This window comes from Bos indicus, chromosome 3 (genome assembly GCF_029378745.1).
Source record: "Bos indicus isolate NIAB-ARS_2022 breed Sahiwal x Tharparkar chromosome 3, NIAB-ARS_B.indTharparkar_mat_pri_1.0, whole genome shotgun sequence".
Lineage (NCBI taxonomy): Eukaryota > Metazoa > Chordata > Mammalia > Artiodactyla > Bovidae > Bos > Bos indicus.
In genome coordinates this window covers 70,760,726-70,787,559 of record NC_091762.1, presented here as the reverse complement: position 1 = coordinate 70,787,559, position 26,834 = coordinate 70,760,726, and the positions used below count along the sequence as shown (strand labels likewise).

Below are 26,834 nucleotides of genomic sequence, written 5' to 3'. Positions count from 1 at the left end.
TGAGCAACTAAGTAGAAGCATATAGCAGTTATTAGAAACATAGATACTGGAGTCAGGCAACTGTTGCTACCACTTGCTATATTTACCTCAAGCAAGTTACTGTATCTTCAAGTATCTGTTTTCCTCATTATAAAATAGAAATGATAGGCCCATCATAGTGATTAAATTGGGAGAAGGCAGTGGCACCCCACTTCAGTACTGTTGCCCAGAAAATCCCATGGACGGAGGAGCCTGGTAGGCTGCAGTCCATGGGGTCGCTAAGAGTCAGACACGACTGAGCGACTTCACTTTCACTTTCCACTTTCATGCACTGTTGAAGGAAATGGCAACCCACTCCAGTGTTCTTGCCTGGAGAATCCCATGGATGGAGAAGCCTGGTAGGCTGCAGTCCATGGAGTCGCACAGAGTCGGACACGACTGAAGGGACTTAGCAGCATTAGATGATCCACATAAAAGACTTTGCAGATAGCTTCACTCAAGGTAAGGACTCAGTGAAAAATTATTCAGTAATTCATTCACTCATGCATTATTTTATTTATTAAGCATCTATTGTACACCAGATATTGTTCTAGTTGCTGAGGTGACTGTAACAAGTAAGACAAGAAATATTTTGGAATTTAGTTTTAGAGAACAAAACAAGCAATAAGGAAAAAATTATTATATAATGTTAGTTGTGAATATAAGAAAAATAATAAAATGAGGTAAAATGAAAACAGCATGAAGAAGTAGGCACCATTTTAAACAAGCTATATAGTGAAGCTATGATTAATATATGTAATAGTACCTGCAAAGCCCTGAGGCAGAGATAGCTAAGTGTATTTGAAGGGCACAAGTAAGCCAAAGTCATTAGTATATATGAGCTGGAGGTAGAGTAATGGACATAAGGTCAGGTGACGGTTACAAATAAGATCGCAAAGCGTTTTAAAGGCCATAGAAGGGACTCTGGCCCTTATCTAAAATTTAATTGGTGAAATATTATTTTATATATGAGAAACACTTTAATTTTCATTATTTAATTTATTGCAGAAATCCTTATGAAATAGTTTTTATCATCACTGCCATTTAATAGATATAAAACCAAGGCTGTTATACAGTAATTATCTTTACAGATTACAAAGCCATGGAGAAAAAAAAAGGCCATGTTTGGAATCCTGGTCATTTTACTCAAACTCCCATGATTTTCACATGCTATTAATTGTGGTACCCACATGTAGCATGTCTGACTCTTTACAACCCAATGGACTGCCAGGCTCCTCTGTCCATGGGATTCTCCAGGAAAGAATATTGGAATAAGTTGCCATTTCCTTCTTCAGGGGATCCTCTTGACCCAGGGATCAAACTTGGGTCTCCTGCACTGCAGACAGATTCTTTACCAGCTGAGCTATGAGGGAAGCCCAAAGTGAAAGTGAAAGTGACTCAGTCCTGTCTGACCCTTTGCAACCCATGGACTATATATATAGTCCATGGAATTCTCCAGGCCAGAATATTGGAGTGAGTAGCCTTTCCCTTCTCCAGGGGATCTTCTCAACCCAGGGATCAAACCCAGATCTCCCACATTGCAGGCAGATTCTTTACCAGCTGAGCCACAAGGGAAACCCATGTAAATGCAACATTGTAATAAATGAGCAGTCTTGTGTCTTCATTATTAAGTCTTTATCTATTTCTCTCTTTTAATCATGTTGCAATTTAAGGTATACCTTCCTCACTAACACACAGGCACAATTGTGAACAAATAGAACTGCATGTAAAATCACACATAAAACCTGTAAAATAGGTGTGTGTCATCCCTCTTAACAGTGTCAATTCAAAGGTCTCTTCATTCAATAAATATTAACATATCTCATTGGGGGTAAAATAATTTCCTTTGTGTTGACATTTCCACTCCTTACTATATTTCCCTGAAAATAGATTATCTCATTTCCCAGAATATAAAGCTTTTTGATGATATTCATTATAAATATAAATGAATTTGTATTACTTATTAGGAGAAGAGAAATCCCATTAGAATCACTTAAATATAAATATTATCCAAAAAAGAAACTGACTGAGATCAGTGATGAACTAAATGGAAGGTAAATATACAGAAATCTGGGTAGAAGAATTGATGAGGTAGACATAAAGTCCCAGTAAAATACATTCAACCTTTTAATGCCAGGAAACATTTTGCAAAACAAAATCCTTTTTGTTTAACACTGAACTGATTACATTTGTGGGTGACAGAATTATAAAAGGGTCAAAAGCAAGATGGTTAAGAGTTTGGTGTCTTATTCAAATAACTGTTTTCTTGCTTTCTAAATCATAGTAGGGAAGTAAGAATTATATTGATTCTGCCAGCCATAGGTCAAATTTTACTAAAATAATTCCAAATAGGCATCTACTCCTATGGTGCAATTCTCCAAGTTTTTCAACTTCCTTCACTGCTGCTGCTGCTAAGTCGCTTCAGTCATGTCCGACTCTGTGCGACCCCATAGACGGCAGCCCACCAGGCCCCACCATCCCTGGGATTCTCCAGGCAAGAACACTAGAGTGGGTTGCCATTTCCTTCTCCAGTGCATGTCCTTCACTAGCTCTGGTGTAATATTTAATGACTTTTATAGTCAATCATGAATACTGCCATAATAAGGTGTATATACATTAATCTTTATTCTCTTATCTATTGGACTAATTTAGTTACAGATCTTGTAGGAAAATTGTGTTTAAAAAAACCTGAAAGTATCATGTTCAAAATACAGATTTTTTCTTTGAATTATTTCTTTCATAGTTAGTAATTGCAGTACTGACTTTATATTCATTCATTCATTCATTTAACAAATATTTTTCAGCCTCTACTTTTTCCAGTCTTTTGTTAGAATATGGAAATGATACAAGAAAATAAGACATAGTTTCTCCCCCTAAAGACTTTAAATTATAGCTGAACATAGAAAATGGAAAATTTATATAAAGAATTCAAAAGTAAAATAGCAGTGTAGTCATATGTATAGGAAAGGAAAGAGTCAAAGATCAAAGCAAGTTTGATATTAGGAATAATTAGAAACATGATCATTGCATAATATGTGCAAAGAACAGAGAAAAGTATGAGGATTTCACTGGGAACTGAGATCAAGGTAGATTAGAAGATTTAGGGAAGGGTTTCTGAAAAGTTTAAAATCAGGCTGAAAAGTGGGTAGAACTGGACAGAGAAAGGAAAAGGAATTATGTCTAAAACTATGAAAGAAAAATGAGTTAAGTACATTTAGGGGAGAGTAAATAGAATGATAGCATGAAACAGATTGTGAAGAGTCCCTTTAAGTAAATGTGGGTGTTAGGAATGGACCAGATTAAGGAAACTAAAAATGGGAGTCCAAGGAGTTTAATTTAATTCAATAAGCAAATATAGTTCATGATGTCCTATACGCAAGACCAGATGGTATGGTAGATAAAAAGATGAATAGAACATACAAATTCCCACTCTTCAAGATACTTACAACAAATACGATTGTTTTCCAATAAGAAATGAGAAGACATTAAATCTTTCTGAGCGAGAGAATGATTGGATGCATGATATATAATGTGTTAAACAGGATTTCTTTGACCTCAGTGTTTTGTATTGATTCCAGAGTAATAATATGATGATTAAATAGATGAAGACAAACCGGGTAGAGGATTCAATTCTGAGGAAAAAGTATTTATCTCCAGACATGTAGATTTGCTGATAATACCCAGATTTTCAAGTGGAAAAATTTGTTAATAATTTAAAAATATACAGTTAGTACACAGTGAAGAATTTGGGACTTAATGTAAGTTTTAAGAAATTATATGGGATATTTGCAGGCATATCAGTAGCTGAAATGTGGCTGAGAACTAAGCCAATCTACAGAGACTTTAGGAATTACTGAACAGCCTTTGAGGAAGCAAAGAAGGATTGGTTGGAGTGGTATGAGGGAAACAAGCATGTTGTAACCTCACAGTAATTAGGGGGATGGAGAGTTTCAATAGATAAAGTATTCTGGGTATCAAATAATGGAGAAAATTTGAGTGTAAGAGAATAATATATATATAATAGGAGTGGAATATGCATTAGTTTTAGTTACTAGTTTTTGTTACTCTTGGTTATCAGGAACGGTGGCAGTGGATGAGTGGGAGTTTCCTTTCATTAGTAGTCGCTTTCCTTTATTGCCCACCTTTTTTTCTGTGAAACAATGACTGATGCTGTCTGACAGCCCTCTTTGTCTACGCATATCAAATTCAGACCCTCCATTACTGTCTCAAGTGTTTTGGTTCTCCCATAATTGTGAATTCTATTAAACAATTTTGCAATAAAATTTACATTGACTAAGCAGCTGTCCCCTTCAATAACAGGGAACATGTGCTACAGATTCTGAGACATGCTGACTGCAATTTGAGACTCAGATTTAGATTTACTGTGCTTTGAAAAGCAGGCAAATATTAGTTGTCCTGGGTCTCACTACTTCTCCCTGAGTGATTTATCCATCTATCAGTACATATGCATGTGCTGCTTTATACAAGGCTAAGATCCCGTCAGCAATCAATAAACAAGCATTAAGCCCTTTTCTCCTCTTTGAGTCCAGAGGGTACATGAATCATATGCTCTCTCAAGCATGGAAATTGAGAACTATTGGCTAGCATGTGGTAGTGTTTTATCATTCTCATATATTTGTTATTTGGTTCTCTTGAGGTAGCTATCCTTAGACTCAGCTTACCAGTGAGGAAACTGAGGATTGCAGAAGTTAAGTGACTTCCACAGGATCATGCAGATAATAAATAAATGAGATGAATAAGACTCAAGCCTGGTTATCTGACTCCAAATCCCTGATTTTGTAAATAAAAAGACAATTACTCCCTTATGACTCTTGTTCAGTCGCTCAGTTGTCTGACTCTTGGCAACCATATGGACTGTAGCACGCCAGGCCTCCCTGTTCCTCACCATCTCCCAAAGTTTGCTGAAGTTCATGTCCATTGCATTGGTGATGTCATCCAGCCATCTCATCCTCTGATGCCCTCTTCTCCTTCTGTCCTCAGTCTTTCTCAGAATCAGGGACTTTTCCAATGAGTTGGCTGTTCGTATCAGATGATGACTCTTGTATATATTGCTAAAACAGGGCTTACAGCCATAAGGCACAAAACAAGTATTCAGAAAACAAAATGGAAACTGAATATGTTACTATCTGAGGCCCAGATATTGCTATGAGTACAATTAAAGCAATATTAATTGATTCAAGTATAACTTTATTTGATGCTTAGTAAATGGTCACAAGAACCCATGGGGATGTAATGCATGTATGAGAGCATTCAGTATATACATATCCCCTCACATGCATATGCATGCACACACGCATACCCCAAGCGAAAACACATTATATTTAGTCAAGTATCTCTTTAAAAAGCTGTTACATTTTGATGTTTCATGCAGTTGTTTCTGCAGTTATCAGGAGAAAAATCAGTTATGTGTAGCTTTAGAAAACTGAATCGCAATGAGAAAAGCATGTCTGGGATGATGCAATGTATAATGTACAGGAATTGTGGAGTGTTTTATTTTTCACAGAAAGCTATAGTTTCATGTATGCTTTGTGCAGGTGATATATTATTTTCATAGTTGAATTTATTCTGTCCTACCTTATCCTATTTTGGGGACTGTTGAAAATCCTGCTTCAGAAATACTTCTCAGTTCTTTTGTAATTTATATATGATTTCAAGGAAATGTTGTTGTTTTTCCAGTTCATTTTTAACTAAATCTTCTGAATGCTTCAGGAGAGAGTTTTGTTTGCTAAAAATCTTCTGACTCTTGTTTCTTTAAAATGGCTGAAGTTTTCTTTCCAAAGGCACAAACAAGTGAATGCTTGGAATTATAAAATATGGTTTCTCTCTCTAAGAGATATTGTACTCATGAGTTTTATAGCTAAAAAGTATCAGATGTGCCTCCAGTTTATGACTAGGCAGTAATTCCTTATGAACTTCATTTGCAATCAGGCAAGTGACTTAATCCTCATTTGAAATTTTATCTTCATTTTCCAGATTTAAAAAAACTGAGGTGCAGAGAAGTTAAGTAGCTTGTCCAAGGTGACAGAGCTAATGATTGGTAGAGTAGATGTTTACATGCTGTGTGGTGTCAGAACCAGCACTCACAATGCTATACTACCCTTCTTCTAATCTGTGCAAAACCTCTCAGTCCACCTGACCAGAATTTAAGCTTCAGAAGCTCAGAATTCAAATGTCATGGAAACTTCTTATATTCTCATTTCTGAATTGTCTCAAAGACTAAGCACATCAAGATATTCTGGTCCCTTTTTATATGAACCGCATTCTTCTAAGCTCTATTCCTAATTTCTTATATTTCTGCATTGTATTTCTAAACAGTTCTCTTGACATATAATTCATATGCCACACAATTCACCTATTTAAAGTGGACATTCAGTGGTTTTCTACCAAATTCACAGAGTTGTATAATAATTACTATAATCTAATTTTAGAAAAATTTTGTCACCCTGAAAGGAAATGTAATATCCAGTAGCATCAGTCCCATCTACCTTTCATGGCCCCCATCTAGACAACCACCAATCTACTGACCATTTCTATAGATTTGTCTAGTCTGGCTACTTCATATAAATGGAATCATAAAAGATGTGATCTTTTGTCATTGACTTCTTTTACTTAGCATAACATTTTCAAGGTTTATCTAGTGCAACAGGATTGGTTTATATCAGAATCATGTTATAATTATATATGCCTTTACTTAGCAAATTATCAAAAGGTATATAATTCAGCCAATAGTGTAACTGCAGTTCTCTTAAGCTATTCCTCTATTTTCATTATAAATTGATGCTGGAAGAAAAATTTAAACTAAACCTTCAGATGCTCAAACTATATTATGTAGTCAAAAGCATGTGCTCAAGTTGTCAGGCTAGGAACACCTCCATTAAAGAAAGTGGCTGAGTAAGGCCTGTTTCTGAATGGGCATACCACCTCTTACATGGGTACTAGACGAGACCCCAGTTCAAGGTGATCAATTCCCCTGTCTAACAGAGGCTCATTCTTTAGATTTTGAAGCACTTGTAAATTTTAAAACATCTCTAACAATGCAAAATTCCCTAATGCTTGAAGTTAGCTCTTGTGGTTAAAATCTTACTAATCAGTTCATACCCTAAAACTTCACTAATTGAACTATGATCCACTGACCAACAAAGTAGGATTGTCAGGGAGCTAGTTAAAAAAATAGAATCTTAGACCTACCTAAAATCAGCATTTTAACAAGATTCCCATGTGATTGATATACATACTCAAACTTAAGAGGCACTTCCCTGAAAAATATTAGAAGTTAGATTTAAAGGAGATATCTGTGAGAGAAGGATAGCTTGAAACTATTATGGATAATTACAAAGAAGTACTATCTTCATTTGTTTTAGAATTTTGCTTCTTACTAACCCTGACTTGAATTATTTTAGTAGCTTTTTCATCATTATCAGAGCTTATTCCAGAGCCCAGGATCATAACCATTCACTATGTATATCATATGCCTAATACTATGACACATAGTAGGCACTCTGTGCATGTTAACTTCTATTTTCCTTTCTGAGATATAAATCTTATAAGAGAAGTATTTACTATAAAAAATTTAAAATATAATGGAGATACAACACAATAATTTGAGCTACCAGGGAAGCTATAATTATAAATAACCCAGTTTAAATATTAACTAAGGATTTAAATTGATGTTTCTCCAAAGAAGATATACAGATGGCCAAGAAGCACATGAAAAGTTGTCCATCATTAGTCATTAGAAAAAGCAAATCAAAACCACAGTGAGATGCCACATCATATCCAACAGGATAAATATAATTTTAAAAAGACCATAACACGGACTGGTGAGGATATGGATAAACTGGAACCCTCATACATTGTTGGTGGAAATATGAAATGTTGCCGCTGCTTTGGAAAACAGTTTGGCAGTTCTTCAAGTAGTGAAACCACAGAGTTACTTATAGGACCCACTAATTCCACTCTAGGTATATACCCAAGACTCACAAAAATTTGTACATTATTATTTGTACATTATTTGTACATTTGTACAAAAAATTTGTACATTATTTGTACATTTGTACATTATTTGTACATTTGTACAAAAATTTGTACATTATTATTTATGATAATCAAAAAGTAGAAACAAATGTATATCAACTGATGAGTGGAATAAGTAAAATTTGGTGTAACCTATTACGGGATTTTCTTCATCAATAAAAAGGAATGAAGTACTGAGATGTGCTACAACATAGATGAACCCTGAAAATGCCATTGACTTGTGAATGCTGCTATGGTAGGAGGGCTGCAATAGACCTATCTAGCTTTGAACATCCATGATTATTTAGGCTTATATGTATAGCTGAGCAAAAGGGAATGTGAATTTTATATTTTTATTATTGCGAAAAGCCTTTCAAAAAGTAGATTTATTTACTTTTTACAGTATGAATACCTTCTTTCCTTTGCATAAAATATCAATATCCATTATCTTTTCCAATTTAAATAATAAAATCTTGTTAAGTATAAGGGATTGAGGGTTTTTTTAACTGATATATATATTGATTTTTATATTCCTTATTCTATTGATGCCTATTTTGTATTAAGTTTTTTCTTACTGACTTGGAAGAATTAAGTGTTTTGAGGAATTAAGTTTTGTCATATCTGTTGCAGCCTATTTTATTAGTTTCCCCTTTCAGAATTTTTATGTGTATTTTCAAATTTTTATGACCAGATTTTTAGTCTTTTGCTTTATGGTCTCTGCTTAGAAAGTCTTGGTCCTTTAAACATGGTATAAAAAAAGGAAGTCCTAAATATTTCTTCAAGTACTTTTAATTGTTTTTCCTCCCATATGCTGATTATATCTGTAATGTTTTTCAATATATGATAAGATATAGGAATCCAGTTTTTAGTTTTCTACCCACAAAATTATCCAGGTATTCTAAATCAATGTGTACTGAATTCTCCTTGTTTTCCCCCCGTCTTAAATACTTGGGTATATCTGTGTTTTCCAATGCTAATAGCAAACACAACTCTTTTATTAGTTAGTGTATATTTAGGTTATGTTTTAATACCTAGAAGTGCAAGTACTCTCTCCTGGCACCTTTTTCTTCTATTTTTTTTCTCACAGAACTTTTCTGACTTTTCTTCCATTTTTAAATGACCTTTAGAAGCACTCGCTTACAATAATAAGAGCATGAACTCCAAAGCTAGATTCTCTGAATTTAAATCTCAGAAAATATCTACAACTTACTAGTTTCATACCATTGGGAAAGACACTTTTACTGTCTGGGTCTCAGTTTTCTAATTTTAGAAAACTGATTATATTATTATGCACCTACCTTATTGGCTTTGTGTGTGTGTGTGTGTGTATTATATTGTGACCTAATATATTTTAAATTTTAGGCACTGTCTAGAACATAAAGTGCTAAGAAATTTGGCTATCATGTTTTATTTGTTTCTGATTTAATTGTTATTTGATTTTTTTCTAAGGAAAAATATGACGGTATCCTAACTAGGATTATTTAAATTGTAATATAAATCCTAATTTATAAATTAATTTAAGAAAAATTAATAATCCCATAATATTGGGTCTTCCTATTTAAGAACAATATGTTTCTTTCCATTTATTAAAGTTTCTGTAGAATATTTTCCTTGTGGTTTTGTTAAAATTTATTGCTAGGTGTTTTTTTTTTTTTTTGCCACTAATGCAAATAACAGTGTATTTTTTAATTTGTTACAATTTGTTTATAGGAAACTTGTTGATTATTGATTTTTTATTTTATAACGGTTGAACTTACTGATTTATTTTACTGTTCTTAATAGATATCTCAGGTGAATCTTTTGTATATCCCTGATTGACAGTTATATTCCCCAAATGTGGTAATAATTTTGCTTCCTTCAGTTATTAAAATCTTGTTTTTCTCTTTCCTAATTTCATTGGCTGATTCTCCCAGAACAATTGTCATTCTTCTGCTGAATGATTTTGAACTTGCACAGTGACATAACTGGTCATGACATATTATTCTCTTAGCTTGCTACTGAACTTGTGTTGCTGATATTCATAAGTGAGGTTAGTCTGTGGTTTTCTTTTTTGTATTGTTATATTAGTTAGCTAGGTCTTCCATAACAAAATACCACAGACTATATGGCTTAAATCACAATTTATTTTCTCAGTTTGGAAGCTAAAAATTCAAGATCAAAGTGTAGGCAGGTTTTGTTTCTTAAGCTTCTCTCCTTGGCTTGCAGGTGGCCTTCTGCACATGTGGACATGGCTGAATCAGTGTACACATACCTGGTGTCTCTCTTTGTGTGTGTGTGTATGTGTGTGTCCTAATCTCCTCTCTTATAAGGATATCAGTTGTATTGGATTAGGGACCACCATACTTAATTATATCTTTAAAGGTACTATCTCAGAATAGAATTATATTCTGAAGGACTGAGGTTTGGGGCTTCAACGTATAAATCTGACAGCATTCAGGAGGGGCCCCACTCAATCCATTCCAATTATATTTGTCAGGCTTTGGAATAAATGCTGGATTTGTAGAAAGAGTTTACAAACTTCATGTATGTCTGTCTGTTTCTCTTTCTCTGAAATTCTGGTATATAACACTATGTGATTTCATGGTATGCAGCACTATTACCTTATCTCTGATTTCACCCAAAATTTTGCAGACAGGAATAAATCCTATGTGAACATCATGGGCTAACCACAATTCAGGTACAAAAAGCATAAACAAGGGTCAACTATACCACTCAATGCACATCATTATAAATTATTGCTTAAATATCACCCTACTGATGCCATTAATGATTGATAGGTATTCTTATCACCATTCATTGCCATTAACTCTAAACTTTGTCTGCATAGTCATTTGCAGTTCCATGATGCCAAAGTTTGAGAAAGCTTCAAGTCAAATTGGTTAAGCCCGAAACTCAACACACAGTCTTAAATAACTAGACTTGATTTAGGAACACTATATCTTATGTGGCATTCAGAAGTGGTTTTCTCGGAAGCCAAAACTAGAAACTCTATGCTCCAATTACTGAATGTGCCCTGTGTTGCAGAATACTGTTTATTAAAGGCCTGAAGGCAGTCTCCTACTGTCTAGGCTTTTGGTCTGGAGATTGAGACAAGATCATAGATCATGCATCATAACCAGTAATATTATGGTCTCAGAAGCAATGCTTTAAGCATGTATCAAGTGTCAGAGAGTTGTAAGGAGATACTAGCTGAGTATCACTTTTCTTTCTGGCACTTAAGTCTTTGCCATTGATTCTATAGGATATTATTAAACATTAAGTATTGCATTTGGGGATTCGGGATAAGGTAAAATAGCATAAGCAAGGAAAGCTTTATAGGCTAATAAAAATTTAGATGAGCTATTCATCAGCTTGCTACCCTAGAAAATGATGAAAGAAACATTACTTGAGAAATTACATTCAAAGATTATTACTAATCAAATCAATCTGAATTAGAAATCCCATTGTTACCATTCAGTGTTTTTGTGAATTTGCCTCTCTATGCCAACCCTCTTATGCACTGAATTGATTCCAACACCCTAGATCCTTCACACATTTAAAAAATAGACAGATAGATGGATATAAAGATAGCAATAAGGATTTATATGTATCATTCATATGTAAATTGTATTATACAGTATATCAGCTATAGAAATTTATTTGTTAGGCATTTAAGAAACAGCTGTATATTTTGATACATCTGCATGTAAGTTTCTTTTCCCATGCTACACTCCCTAGCAGGTATTTGAAAGCTGAGTTTTGAATCAAGGTTTCTATAGCTTGCTCAAGTTATATCCCCAGAGTTTCAGACCCCCAGGCATCCTGTGTCTCAGGAGAGCCAAACATTATTATCTCCTCAATTACAGATACATTTGAAGACCAATATTTTCTACCTGACCTTCAAATCCAACAGTAAATACATACTAGTAAAGTAGACTGTGGGTGTTAACTAACTTTCTTTCAGTGATACTTCATTCTGGGATGGTATTTAGGGAGTAGAGCCTTTTAAGTATTTTATCTTCTCTGAATATTGTGTGTTATTTTCCTTGATGACTTCCTTTGCTGCTGCTGCTGCTAAGTCACTTCAGTCGTGTCCGACTCTGTGCGACCCCATAGATGGCAGCCCACCAGGCTCCTCCATCCCTGGGATTCTCCAGGCAAGAACACTGGAGTGGGTTGCCATTTCCTTCTCCAATGCATGGAAGTGAAAATTCAAAGTGAAGTCGCTCAGTCGTGTCTGACCCTTAGTGATCCCATGGACTGCAGCCTACCAGACTCCTCCTTCCATGGGATTTTCCAGGCTGGAGTACTGGAGTGGGGTGCCATTGCCTTCTCCGGATGACTTCCTTTGGTGGCTCTCAAAAAAACCTTTAGAAATTTGTTGAGATTAAGTGGAAGTAAGAGACTAAAAACCCCATGACTGGTTCTAACAACTTCCCTCTCTCATCTCTTTTCTGAGATGCCCTTTAAAGGCACTCAGCACCTCTACTTCTTATCACGTATTCTTGCACAACTATCAGACCAGAATAGCTATTATAAAGCATAGGTCAATTCAGGAAGGTACATAAAGCCTTCAGTAGTTACCCTGAGAAGCAATTCAAGTGGAACCCCTTGAAGCAACTTTAACCTTTCTGCCCATTTCCCTGTTTCTGTGCCTGGAGCAGGCTACTAACTAACTCCCAAATCTCTGGGCTGAGGTGCCCCATAATTATTACAAAGCTCCACACCTGAACATGTCCTGCCAGGAGTAGAAGAATCATTCTCATAATTCCCTCCTGAAAAGGTATACATTGACTGGGAAACTTGGAGGAAATTCCAAATAAATTAAGACAAAGGGCAATGGATGTACATCATTTGTCTGGAACTATCTAGAATATTCCTAGTAGTCAATATGTTGCTTCAGTCTTCTCTTCATTTGTACTGTCATCATTCTCCTGGACTTCTTGTGGTAGTACTCTGACTTATAAGGCTGTCCTCCAATCTTTTACAGTTCACTTTATCCTAAGAATTCCTAAAGATGTACTGGGTTCACTAAAGCATGACTTAGATAAAGTCATTCCTCTGACCAAGAACCTTGGTGACACAAGATACACCCTGAAAGGGATTAGAGTGGTAATGACCCAGCTCAGCTACCTTTTTCAGTCATGGATCTTCATTTTCTTAATTTTGCAACCCATGCTCTAAATTAAATTAAATGCCCCCTTTTATATTTCCTATGATTTTTATTACATCACAGCCTCTTTATAGTTTGCCTATTCCACCCACATTCAAAGATCAGCTAAAATCCCACCTTCGTTAAACTCCTGGATCCCTCCAACTTGAGATGGTTCCACGCTCTCAACAACACAGCACTTTATACTTTTTTGTAGCATGTAGTACTGCCTGTTTGATAAACATGGTTTTATTTGCTTTATTATGTATTTTTCTTGTACATCAAAATGCATGTTAAAATCTTTACAGCCTTCACAGCTAAAAGTTTGTGATTTTGCATATAGTATATACCTTAAATAAATGTTTGTCAAATGACTATATTAATGATTATTCAAGTGTTGTTTTAAAAATTATGCAAAATGAGTAAAATTTTTTATACTTTCTTTTTTTTTTAATTTAATTTTATTTTTTAACTTTACAATATTGTATTGGTTTTGCCATATATCAACATGAATCTGCCACAGGTATACACGTGTTCCCCATGCAGATCAGATCAGATCAGATCAGTCGCTCAGTCGTTCCAACTCTTTGCGACCCCGTGAATCGCAGCACGCCAGGCTTCCCTGTCCATCACCAACTCCCGGAGTTCACTCAGACTCAGGTCCATCGAGTCAGTGATGCCATCCAGCCATCTCATCCTCTGTCGTCCCCTTCTCCTCTTGCCCCCAATCCCTCCCAGCATCAGAGTCTTTTCCAATGAGTCAACTCTTCGCATGAGGTGGCCAAAGTGCTGGAGTTTCAGCTTTAGCATCATTCCTTCCAAAGAAATCCCAGGGCTGATCTCCTTCAGAATGGACTGGTTGGATCTCCTTGCAGTCCAAGGAACTCTCAAAAGTCTTCTCCAACACCACAGTTCAAAAGCATCAATTCTTCAGCGCTCAAGCTTTCTTCACAGTCGAACTCTCACATTCATACATGACCACGGGAAAAACCATAGCCTTGACTAGATGAATCTTTGTTGGCAAAGTAATGTCTCTGCTTTTGAATATGCTATCTAGGTTGGTCATAACTTTCCTTCCAAGGAATAAGCGTCTTTTAATTTCATGGCTGCAATCACCATCTACAGTGATTTTGGAGCCCCCAAAAATAAAGTCTGACACTGTTTCCACTGTTTCCCCATCTATATCCCATGAAGTGATGGGACCGGATGCCATGATCTTCGTTTTCTGAATGTTGAGCTTTAAGGCAACTTTTTCACTCTCCTCTTTCACTTTCATCAAGAGGCTTTTTAGTTCCTCTTCACTTTCTGCCATAAGGGTGGTGTCATCTGCATATCTGAGGTGATTGATATTTCTCCCGGCAATCTTGATTCCAGCTTGTGTTTCTTCCAGTCCAGCGTTTCTCATGATGTACTCTGCATATAAGTTAAATAAACAGGGTGACAATATACAGCCTTTACGTACTCCTTTTCCTATTTGGAACCAGTCTGTTGTTCCATGTCCAGTTCTAACTGTTGCTTCCTGACCTGCATACAAATTTCTCAAGAGGCAGATCAGGTGTCTGGTATTCCCATGTCTTTCAGAATTTGCCACAGTTTATTGTGATCCACACAGTCAAAGGCTTTGGCATAGTCAATAAAGCAGAAATAGATGCTTTTCTGGAACTCTTGCTTTTTCCATGATCCAGCAGATGTTGGCAATATGATCTCTGGTTCCTCTGCCTTTTCTAAAACCAGCTTGAACATCATGCAGAAGAGATTCTAATGATACCTTCCATAAGAAAAATAGCTTACAAAGTCACAAACAATTTTTCTGAATATTTTCATACAAATTACTTTTATAAATTCTGTAAAATGAAGTATACAGACTATGCAGACAAACTAATGATCAAGTTTCATCTTTAAAATTTTTTATCTGTCCATTCAATATATCTTTTAACCTATTTAACAAATGAGTGAGGAATTTAAACTTAATCTAATGATTAAGCTTGTCCTTAAAAAAAAATTATAGAGTTTAAATTTAATTCTACTCAACAAAATGAAATCAGCATACCCAAAAGGGAGTGCTCACAGTTAGATCTGCATGTCTCTTTCTGTGACTTGGCTGAACTTTACTTAATCTCCATTGTAATCAATAATGTTTTCTCAAATCCAACATGTGAATTGTGTTCTCTAGCGTAAAATCAGTTACTGACTCACTGTCCTGTGCTATCACAGAGCCTCCACATTGGTAGCTTGTGATCCATTTGTGAACTGTCAAGATAAATGAAGATCTTTGGATTATTTATATCTAACACCCCTCCCCCCCAACACTGATCTAATAATTAGAGAATTGCTATTTGTCTAATCCCTATCCAGTTTGGGCTTCCCTGGTAGCTCAGCTGGTAAGGAACCTGCCTGCAATGTAGGAGACCTGGTAACTCAGATGGTAGAATCCGCCTGCAATGTGGGAGACCTGGGTGCAATCCCTGGGTTGAGAAGGTCTCCTAAAGGAGGGCATGGCAACCCACTCCAGTATTCTTGCCTGGAGAATCTCCATGGACAGAGGAGACTGGTGGGCTACAGTCAATGGGATCGTAAAGTTGGACATGACTGAACAACAAAGTTCACATACACTCACCAGTTCTGTTTTATATCTTTTAGTGTAATTTGTAGCCAAAGTGAATGTGCAGCTTTTACACTGATGATGCTAAGAAGGGTTGAAATGTGATGTTCCAATAAGGACAGTAAGTTAGTTTAGATGGTGGGACTCCCATGAGCAACTATGACAGCATAAGTCCTTGAAAATCAATTCAAAAGGCTCTGCATTATAATATTTTATTGTAAAGGCCTCTGAATGTTTTTAGCTTGTTGTCTTGCTGTTTCTTTAGATAGTTGCTTCTAACTTTTCTGGGTTTACCCTGGAAATCCTCTGTCAACCAGGAAAACTTAGAATTTCCAGCTAAGAAAGCACTTTTTGAACATTTCCACATATGGGGTAATATACCAGGTTTGGGGTTACAGGTATGTATTTTGCCATTCTACATTTCTTTTCTTTTTGCAAGAGATCACGTCTGAGCTCTCACTGGAGCTGCTGAAATTGTTGCAATGGTGTCTAATTTTGGTAACTAAACTTTTCAAATCTCCATAAGCTTATATAACATTTGTAATTGAACAAAACACAGGACCAATATGTGAATAATACATTTATCTTTAAATACTGCTGTCAAATTATGATGGAAACTTTCTGCATTTTTGGCCTTAAAATTTGTCATGCATTATGACATAGCAAATCCACTTCTAGAAATTTGTTTTATGGAATTATCAGTTAAATTATAAAAGTCCCCCTGAAGATATTGTAAAACAAGCTAAATGCCCAGCAATAAACACTGACTAAATCAACAAGGTACATGGGCACAGTGGGATACCTTGCAATTGTGCAGTACTGTGCAATAAATGTGACATTGTGCAAGATTATACATTGACATGAAAAGAGGTAAACAAGGTGTTGTGAAGTATATATTGTGATTTAAGCTTCCTTACTACATTTACTTTTTTTTTTTTTCTTTTTAGCTTGTTACCAGAGTGAAAGATTTTCTTACTACAGTGAACCAGTTCAGTTCAGTAACTCAGTCGTGTCTGACTCTTTGCAACCCCATGAATCACAGCAGCCCATGCCTCCCTGTCCATCACCAACTCCCAGAGTTTACTCAAACTCATGTCCATCAAGTCGGTGATGCCACCCAGCCATCTCATCCTCTGTCGCCCCCTTCTCCTCCTGCCCCCAATCCTTTCCAGCATCAGAGTCTTTTCCAATGAGTCAACTCTTCACATCAGGTGGGCAAAGTATTGGAGTTTCAGCTTTAGTATCAGTCCTTCCAATGAACACCCAGGACTGATCTCCTTTAGGATGGACTCTCCTAAGGTTGGATCTCCTTGCAGTCCAAGGGACTCTCAAGAGTCTTCTCAAACACCACACTTCAAAAGCATCAATTCTTCAGCGCTCAGCTTTCTTCACAGTCCAGCTCTCACGTCCATACATGACCACAGGAAAAACCATAGCCTTGACTAGACAGACCTTTGTTGGCAAAGTAATGTCCCTGCTTTTTAATATGCTATCTAGATTGGTCATAACTTTCCTTCCAAGGAGTGTCTTTTAATTTCATGGCTGCAGTCACGATCTGCAGTGATTTTGGAGCCCAAAAAAATAAAGTCTGACACTGTTTCCACTGTTTCCCCATCTATTTCCCATGAAGTGATGGGACCAGATGCCATGATCTTAGTTTTCTGAATGTTGAGCTTTAAGCCAACTTTTTCACTCTCCTCTTTCACTTTCATCAAGAGGCTTTTTAGTTCCTCTTCACTTTCTGCCATAAGGGTGGTGTCATCTGCATATCTGAGGTTATTGATATTTCTCCAGCAATCTTGATTCCAGTTTGTGCTTCTTCCAGCCCAGCGTTTCTCATGATGTACTCTGCATATAAGTTAAATAAGCAGGGTGACAATATACAGCCTTGACATACTCCTTTTCCTATTTGGAACCAGTCTGTTGTTCCATGTCCAGTTCTAACTGTTGCTTCCTGACTTGCATATAGGTTTCTCAAGAGGCAGGTCAGGTGGTCTGGTATATGTTATATATAGAAAACCCTAAAACACGTCATCAGAAAATCATAAGAAAAATAGATATATCCAATGAAATTGTAGGATACAGAATCAATACAGAAAAGTCTGTTGTGTTTCTATACACTAATAATGAACTATCAGAAAGAGAAATCAATAACACAATTCCATTTAAAATTGCATCAAAAATAATAAAAACACAATGTAATAAATTAACAAAGGAAATGAAAACCCTGTATATTGAAAACTAAAAGAAATTAATAAAAGAAATAGGAATACATCAAAGATATTCCATGCTTGTGGACTAGAAGAACTAATATTGTTAAATGTCCATACTGCACAAAGGAAATCACAGGTTCAATTCAATCTCCAGAAAAATGTCAATAGCATTTTTCACAAAAATAGAACAAACAATCTGAAAATTTCTATTTGACCATAAAAGATCCCAAATAGCCAAAAACAATTTTCGAGGAATAGAAGAACAAAGTTGAAGACAAAACACTTCCTGATTTCAAAATATACTACAAAGTTACAGTAATCAAAATAGCATATCTTTTGGCATAAAAAAAGACATGTACATCAATGGAAGAGTGTCACAACCCAGAAATAAACCCACACATATACAGGTAGTTAATTTACAATGAAGGTGCCAAAAATACACAATGAGGATAGGACAGGTATTTAATGACGGTGTTAGGAAAACTGGATGATCAAGTGCAAATGAATAAACTTCAGTTCAGTCGCTCAGTCATGTCCGACTCTGCAATCGCATGGACTGCAGCACACCAGGCCTCTCTGTCTATCATCAACTCTAGAAGTTTACTCAAACTCATATCCATTCAGTCAAGGATGTCATTCAACCATCTCATCCTCTGTCATGCCTTTCTCCTCCTGCCTTCAATGTTGCCCAGCATCAGGGTCTTTTCAAATGAGTCAGTTCTCACATCAGGTGGCCAAAGGATTGGAGTTTCAGCTTAAGCATCATTCCTTCCAATGAATATTCATGACTGATTTCCTTCAGGATAGCCTGGTTGGATCTCCTTGCAGTCCAAGGGACTCTCAAAAGTCTTCTCCAACACCACAGTTCAAAAGCATCAATTCTTTGGCACTCAGCTTTCTTTATAGTCCAAATCTCACATTCATACGTGACTACAGAAAAAAACGTAGCCTTGACTAGAAGGACCTTTGTTAGCAAAGTAATGTCTCTGCTTTTGAATATGCTATCTAGGTTGGTCATAACTTTCCTTCCAAGGAGTAAGCGTCTTTTAATTTCATGGCTGCAGTCACCATCTGTAGTGATTTTGGAGCCCAGAAAAATAAAGTCTGACACTGTTTCCAATGTTTCCCCATCTATTTCCCATGAAGTGATGGGACCGGATGCCATGATCTTCATTTTCTGAATGTTGAGCTTTAAGCCAACTTTTTCACTCTCCACTTTCAAGAATCCCCAAAACGCAGTTTCATGAAGCTGTTTTCTTTTATTTTCATTTTAAAGTTTTGTGGTTTGTCTTTAATATTAAGTGATTCACCTATCTAAAATTGATTGCAGTTTATGGTGAGAGATATGGGTCCAACTTAATTTTTTTCTATGTTGTCAACATTTATTTAAAACCCCGTGTGTCCCTTATGGATGATCTATAATATAAACTCTGTGATATATTAAATATCTATTTCATTGTGAGTTCTTTTCTAGATTTTATTATGTTCAGTTCGTCAGTTTGTCTCTCCATAGAACATTATCATATTATCTTAATTACTATCCATAGGAAAAAATCTTACATTTCATCTAAATATTCAAACATCACATATAATTGCTTACAATACTCTCTTAGGATTTTTAGTTTTCCACACCATCAATAGCACTATATTCATTTTCATTCCTGATACTAGTTATAGCGGTTTCTCTTTTTACTTGCCAGTCTCATCAGAAGCCTAGCATTTTTGTGAGTCTTTTCAAAGAATCAATTTCTTGCTTTGCTGTTTATTATGTTTGTTTTCTTTTTCACCAATTTTTTGCTCAAACCTTTCTTATCCTACCTTTAAATTTATTTTGGTTAACTTTTACTGTTTGTTTTCCAGTTCCTTAAGGTAGGTGCAGGGCTTAGTTCATTGATTTTTAACCTTTTTCCTAATACCCTTTAAAGAGATGCATTTCACTATTCTATTTTGACATATTTTTCAGCTTTTGATGTGTCATATTTTATTATTCAGTTCAAAGTATTTTCTACTCTGAGTTCTTTTTGACCAACAAATTATTTAGAAGTAAGTTTCCAACTTTAAACACAGTATTTTTTTTAACTTAACCTCTTATTTTTTAAATTAATTTGCACCATGGTCAGAAAATTTTATCATTAATTTTCCCAATATTTCAAATATATTAAGTGTTGCTATATGGACCAGTATATTTTTAGAGGTATTGTAAATCTGCAATAGGTGAAGGTTGTCACTGTTTCATGTGTTCTTTAAATGAATATGCATTCTACAGTTGTTTATTACATGTTTTTTATTGCCAATTAGGTCGAATGTTTCTGTCCTTCATATCTTTTATATCCTTTTGTGGGAGAGGGGCTTATTCTATCAACTATATGTTGAAATCTCCCCCCATGACTCTGCATCTGTTTCTTGTTTTAATTCTGTAAAGTTTTACCTAGCTTCCCTGGTAGCTCAGACATTAAAGCGTCTGCCTACAATGCAGGAGACCCAGGTTCAATTCCTGTGTCAGGAAGATCTCTTGGAGAAGGAAATGGCACCCCACTCCAGTACTCTTGCCTGGAAAATCCCATGGACTGAGGATCCTGGTAGGCTACAGTCCATGGGGTCACAAAGAGTCAGACACAACTGAGTGACTTCACTTTCACTTTGGTGCTATGTGCTATTTAGGTATGCAGAAATTTAACATGATTATATTTTCCTGAAGAATGAACCTTTCATTACAATGAATTGACCTTTATCTCCAGCAGTGCTTTTCATTACCTAAGAAGTCTAATTTTCTCATATCAATATACCAGTACCAACTATTCCTGCTTAGAATTTATTGGGCATATATATTTTTTATCCTTTTAGTTTAAGCCTTTATAAATACTATACTTTTGAGATATTGTTTACAAATAGCATACAATTGAATTTTATTTTATCCTTCTCAGATATTCATTCTTTTAAAGATTAATCCATTCGCACTGAATGTTATTACTTACATATTCAGTGTTAAATCTGCCAATAATTTTTTGTGCTTCCATTTGTTCTGTCTTGTTTTATGCCAAAAATTAGGTGTCTGTATTCATAACAATCTGTTTCTGGACTCTGTTTTGTCCTACTGATCTAGTTGTTTTACAGATGTCAGAATCACTCTGTCTTCACTGCTGAAGCTTTATGATGAGTTTTCATATCCAGAAGTATAAATGTGCTAATCTTGTTCTTAAGATTTTTCTTTGCCATTTTTGACTTTTGGCATCCATTATAAATTTAAAAATCAGTTTGTTAATTTCTGTGCTATTGTAACTGTACTGTTTTTCACTTCTTTACTTTAATCCCATATTCAAAATATACTTACCTCTCCAACTTCTCTACAAAAGCCATATTTCATTACTTCATCATACTCAGATTCCAGGATCTCATTAAGTGAATTAGGTCCAAGTGTGGATGAGAGTCCTTGAGTTCAATGTCTCTACTATGCTGTATCTCAATCTGAATTCCTGTGAATGAAGGAGGCAAATTATCTGTCTCTAAGAAAACACCCAGCATATAGTGGTGAACTAGGCATATATTATCACAGTAGACACCTGTTCAAAAAGTAGAAAATGAAGGTGCACAACAGATAACCCAATATTTGTGTCACAAAGACCCAAACATCACAGTATAGTCAGGGAATACAAATAGTAATGAATGATTATAGTGAGAACTCTTGTTCATTTATACAATTTTGAAAGTAAACATTAAAGTAATAAATTATTGTGTGTATATTGCATTTAAACATAAGTGTACAACTGCGAATTGATAACTATAATTTTTATGCTGTATGTTAACTAATATGTCATCATTCAATTTGGAGTTAAATCGTCTAAATTTTTAGAGGTATCATAAATCTGCAATACATCAAGTCCTAGGTATTAGGTTAAATCATCTTCTACTGTCCTTTTAAATCCTCAAATCATATCATAATTTTATACCTATCAAGTTTGGGCTATGAAAACTGAGGTTCTCTCATATACTATATAGAACACACTTCCCTCTACCTTATATGAGATATGCATGAAGTAATAATACTTAAGATCATCAGAATAGTAGACACTTCATGTTTAATGAAAGTCCATAAAATATTTTAGTTGTTTTAATTTAAATTCTAAGGAATCAGAAAGTGTCCATCTTGGCTTATAAAAGAACATTAGTAGCTCCTCTAACAATGCCATAAATAAGATAGCAACTGGCAGATTTATTATTGATCGATGTTTAATTTAAACTTGTTTTTGGAATATAGGAAGAGTAGTGAAAGGAAACTGACAGCTTTGAAGATATATTTTGTCTGAAACTCTGTGCTACATCACTCATTTTAAATTTAAGCTTGATGTTATTCTTTTGAATTATATTAGAGGTAGAAAGAGACAGAGTGAGGTCCTTTTCTTCAGTGGTGGGGGCGGGGACAGAAATAAAGAACTCTTGAATTATTGATTCTATGAAACATGTCAAATTATTTGCCACCAAAACGATAGCAGCCTCAAACCTGAAGTGTTCTGACTGGTGGTGACTTTACGTGTTTGGATGCTTATGGTGACTGGCTCTTGCACCTTTATGACACAACACTGAAATTTATTTTTCACTTAGATAATTTATCAATATATCTGTATGTAATCCTGTTTATCTTGCTGTTTTATCATGCTGCTAGTGTGAGCCCAATATTTACAGTTACCTAAGTAGAGACTTTAGCAATTTTGAAAGAAAAATCTTGATATAGTAGATTTCCATACTAACAGTATGTCATTGCCTAAACTATTGGGAAGTAAAATATAACACAGATTAAGCCACCTGTCTGTGAAAACAACTTTTATTGAGTGTTTTCAAATTGCCAGTTATTTTCAAAGCAGTTTGCATTGATTATCTCTTTATATTCGTGTAATAACACCATAAGATAGGTGGTGGTATTATCCTCATTTTATAGATGTGGAAACTAAGTCACCCTTTTTACATGAGAACATTTAAGATGGAGCAAACAGTATAAATAAAGTCACAGAGGCAAGAAGCGTAATAGGGTATATAGGGGAATACAAGCAATTCTGTGTCTGGACTTTGAAGTTTAAAATAAGGGGATTTGGAAAGATGATGCTGGAGAAGCAGGCAGTGGCTTTTATGATGGGACTTGAATGTCACCTTATGGAGTGGGAAGTCAATATTGTATTCTATATTGTATTAAATTGAATAATTTTCTGATTTTGGCATATAAATAAACATACAAATGTATGGATGTGAGAGTTGGACTATAAAGAAAACCGAGCGCCAAAGAATTGATGCTTTTGAACTGTGGTGTTGAGAGTCCCTTTGACTGCAAGGAGATCCAACCAGTCCATACTAAAGGAGATCAGTTCTGGGTGTACATTGGAAGGACTGATGTTGAAGCTGAAACTCCAGTACTTTGGCCACCTGATATGAAGAGCTGACTCATTTGAAAAGACCCTGATGCTGGGAAAGATTGAAGGCAGGAGGAGAAGGAGACGACAGAGGATAAGATGATTGGATGGCATCACCAACTCAATGGACGTGGGTTTGGGTAAGCTCCGGGAGTTGGTGTTGAACAGGGAGGCCTGTCATGCTGCAGTTCATAGGGTCGCAAAGAGTCAGACACAACTGAGCGACTGAACTGAACTGATTAAGTTAAAGAGGTACCAAATAACAAAGAAATGTTTTACTCTTTTTCTTCACATTCAAAAAGCTTCCCAAAATTTCTAGCTCATATTATAACCAAGAATTCAACACATTTGTTTTCATTTTGAGTCCCCACTTATGGCTATAGGACTATCTTCTTTGCCTTATCAATTATGGGGGAAGCATTAAATGGAATTCATCATAACTTCCACAAAACAAAACCTGAGCAATTCATTAGACACATAGGGACATGCTAAGAAAGAGAAACATTTCTGAAAAGAATTATTTGGCTAGATATGTGTTGAATCCAGGATGTGGACCACAAGAGTTATTTTTATATAAAAAGTTAATATTTGAAAGACCTAGAAATTTCACAAAGTCAAATATTTCATAGTGTATTTATACAGCTGTATCAGTGCCTCATTTCTAAGGATTTTCTTTTAAAAACAACTCATACTTGACCTCCAACTGTTAGTTACTATTCCTGACTGGAACTGGAGAATTTTCATTTCAATGTTAGAGTTGAATTGAATAACATAAATGATTTGCCAGAGGGCAAAGTGAAAGTCAGGAGAGTGCCTGGAGAGGAGCATGGAACACTGAAATCTTAAATGCAGAGAACTGGTGCACTTTGTCTAATAAAGACCATACTTCTACTAAGATATTACACCAGAGGTCAAATTGCCAACATTCGCTGGATCATGGAGATAGGACAGGAATGCCAGAAAAACATCTATTTCTGATTCATTGACTGTGTTAAATTATTGACTGTGTGGACAGCAAACTGGAAAATTTTGAAAGAGATGGGAGTACCAGACCACCTTACCTGTTGACAGAGAAATTTGTCTCCTGGTCAAGAAGCAACTGTTAGAATCGGACATGGAACAAGTGACTGGTTCAAAATTGGGAAAGAGGTGTAACAGAGCTGTATATTGTCACCCTGCTTATTTAATTTATATGCAAAGAACATCATGTAAAATGCTGGGCTGGATGGATCACAAGCTGGAATCAAGATTGCAGGGAGAAATACCAGCAGCCTCAGATTTGCAGATGATACCACACTAATGGCAGAAAATGAAGAGAAATTAAAGAACCTCTTTAAATTAAAGAACCTTTAATTTTAAAGAAATTAAATAACCTTTAGTTTTAAAGAAATTAAAGAACCTTTCACTCTCTTGATGAGGGTAAAAGAGGAGAGTGAAAAAGATGGCTTAAAACTCAACATTCAGAAAGCTAAGATCATGGCATTTGGTCCCATCACTTCATGGTAAATAGAAGGGGAAAAAATGGAAGCAGTGACAGATTTTATTTTCTTGGGCTCCAAAATCACCGCGGACAATGACTCAGCCACAAAATTAAAAGATGCTTGCTCCTTGGAAGGAAAGCTATGACAAACCTAGAAAGTATATTAAAAAGCAGAGACATCAATTTGCTGACAAATGTCCAAATAATCAAAGCTATGATTTTTCCAGTAGTCATGCATGGATCTGAGAATTGGACCATGAAGAAGGCTAAGTGCTAAATAATTGATGCTTTTGAATTGTGGTGCTGGAGAACACTGTTGAGTGTCCCTCAGACAGCAAGGAGATCAAACCAGTCAATCCTAAAAGAAACCAACTCTGAATATTCATTGGAAGGACTGATGCTGAAGCTGAAGCTCATATGTATATATGCAATATATTTATCCACTCACTGGATAAAACACCAATGCTGAGAAAGATTGAAGGCAGGAAGAGAAGGGGGAAGCAGAGGATAAGCCAGTTAGATAGCATGGTGGACTCAATGGACATGAATTTGGGCAAACTCTCAGAGATACTGAAGGACAGGGGAGCCTGACATGCTGCAGTCCATGGGGTTGTATAGTGGGAACAACTTAGTAACCAAATAACAAATTCATAATTTCTTTCCAAGTTTTGAGTAGACACCAGTCATGAGGCAATATACCTATTGGTGTAAAGTGTGATTATGCTCTGGAGACAAATTTAGGTTTCAAGTGTCAATGTTACTTTTATTAACCAGCTGGCCTTGGTGTATGGTAGGGATATTGCTTTACCTCTAACCCTAAATCTCTTTTTCTCTCACCTAATTATGATTACAGTGAAAAATAAATATAATGTAAGAGCCTAGAACCATGCCTGATATTGATAAATGCATGTTCTGTTCCCTTTATTCAACAAAAAGATGCTGATAAAGTGTGCTTGTGTATTTCAGTGGAGATGTATTTGGAGATTCTGTACAAGATATGATTATAAAATACATAAACATTCCTTTTGTTTTGTTTTCTTTGTGGTAAGAACACTTAACATGAGATCTGTCCTCTTAACATTTTGAAGTGCACAGCAGCATGTTATTAACTATGAGCATTATACTGTGCAGCAAATTACTAGAATGTATTCATTTAGCACAACTGAAACTTCATAATTATTGGAAAACAACTCCCCATTTTCCCCATACACCAGCCCTGGCAGCCACTGTTGTATTTCTACTTGTTAGAATTTGACTTTATTAGATACCTCATGTGAGAAGAATCATTCAATATTTGTCCTTCTGACTTATTTCATTTAGCATGATCTCTAGATTCATGCACATTGTCGCATATAGCAAAATTTCTTTTGTAAGGCTGAATAATATTTCACTGTAGTATATACCAATTTTTCTTTATCCATTCATCATTTGATGGACCCTTGGATTATTTCTATATATCAGCTATCTTGAATAGTGCTACAGTGAACATGGGAGAGATAATATCTTTTTGAGATACTGATTTCAGTTCTTTTGAATATATATTCAAGAGTGGGGATACTGAATCTGACTAGTTCCATTTTTAATTTTTAGGAATATCTGTACTTCCATAGCTGCTGTGCATTTTATATTCCTGCCAATAGTATACAAGGTTTCCCGTTTTTCAATAAGCTCACCCACACTTGTTCTGTCTCTCTCTTTTTGATAATAGCTATCCTAACAGGTGTAAGGTGACATCTCATTGTGGCTTTGATTTGCATTCTCTGTATAATGGCATTAAGCAATTTTTACATGCATATTGGCTCTTTGTATGTCTTCTTTGGAGAAATGTCTGTTCAAGTCCTTTGCCCATTTTTAATAGAATAGTTTGTATTTTTGCTATTGAGTTAGTACTGGATATATTTATTGCCTTGATTGTGGTGATGATACCATGAGTGTTTACATATACCCAGACTCATCA

At 35.6% G+C, this 26,834-nt stretch overlaps 1 protein-coding gene across 1 annotated transcript in view; it reads left to right on the top strand.

Moving 5' to 3' along the window:
• Positions 1-26,834, top strand: part of LOC109556161 (serine/threonine-protein kinase TNNI3K) — a 119,308-nt gene that overhangs the window by 46,332 nt on the left and 46,142 nt on the right. The window lies entirely within an intron of this gene.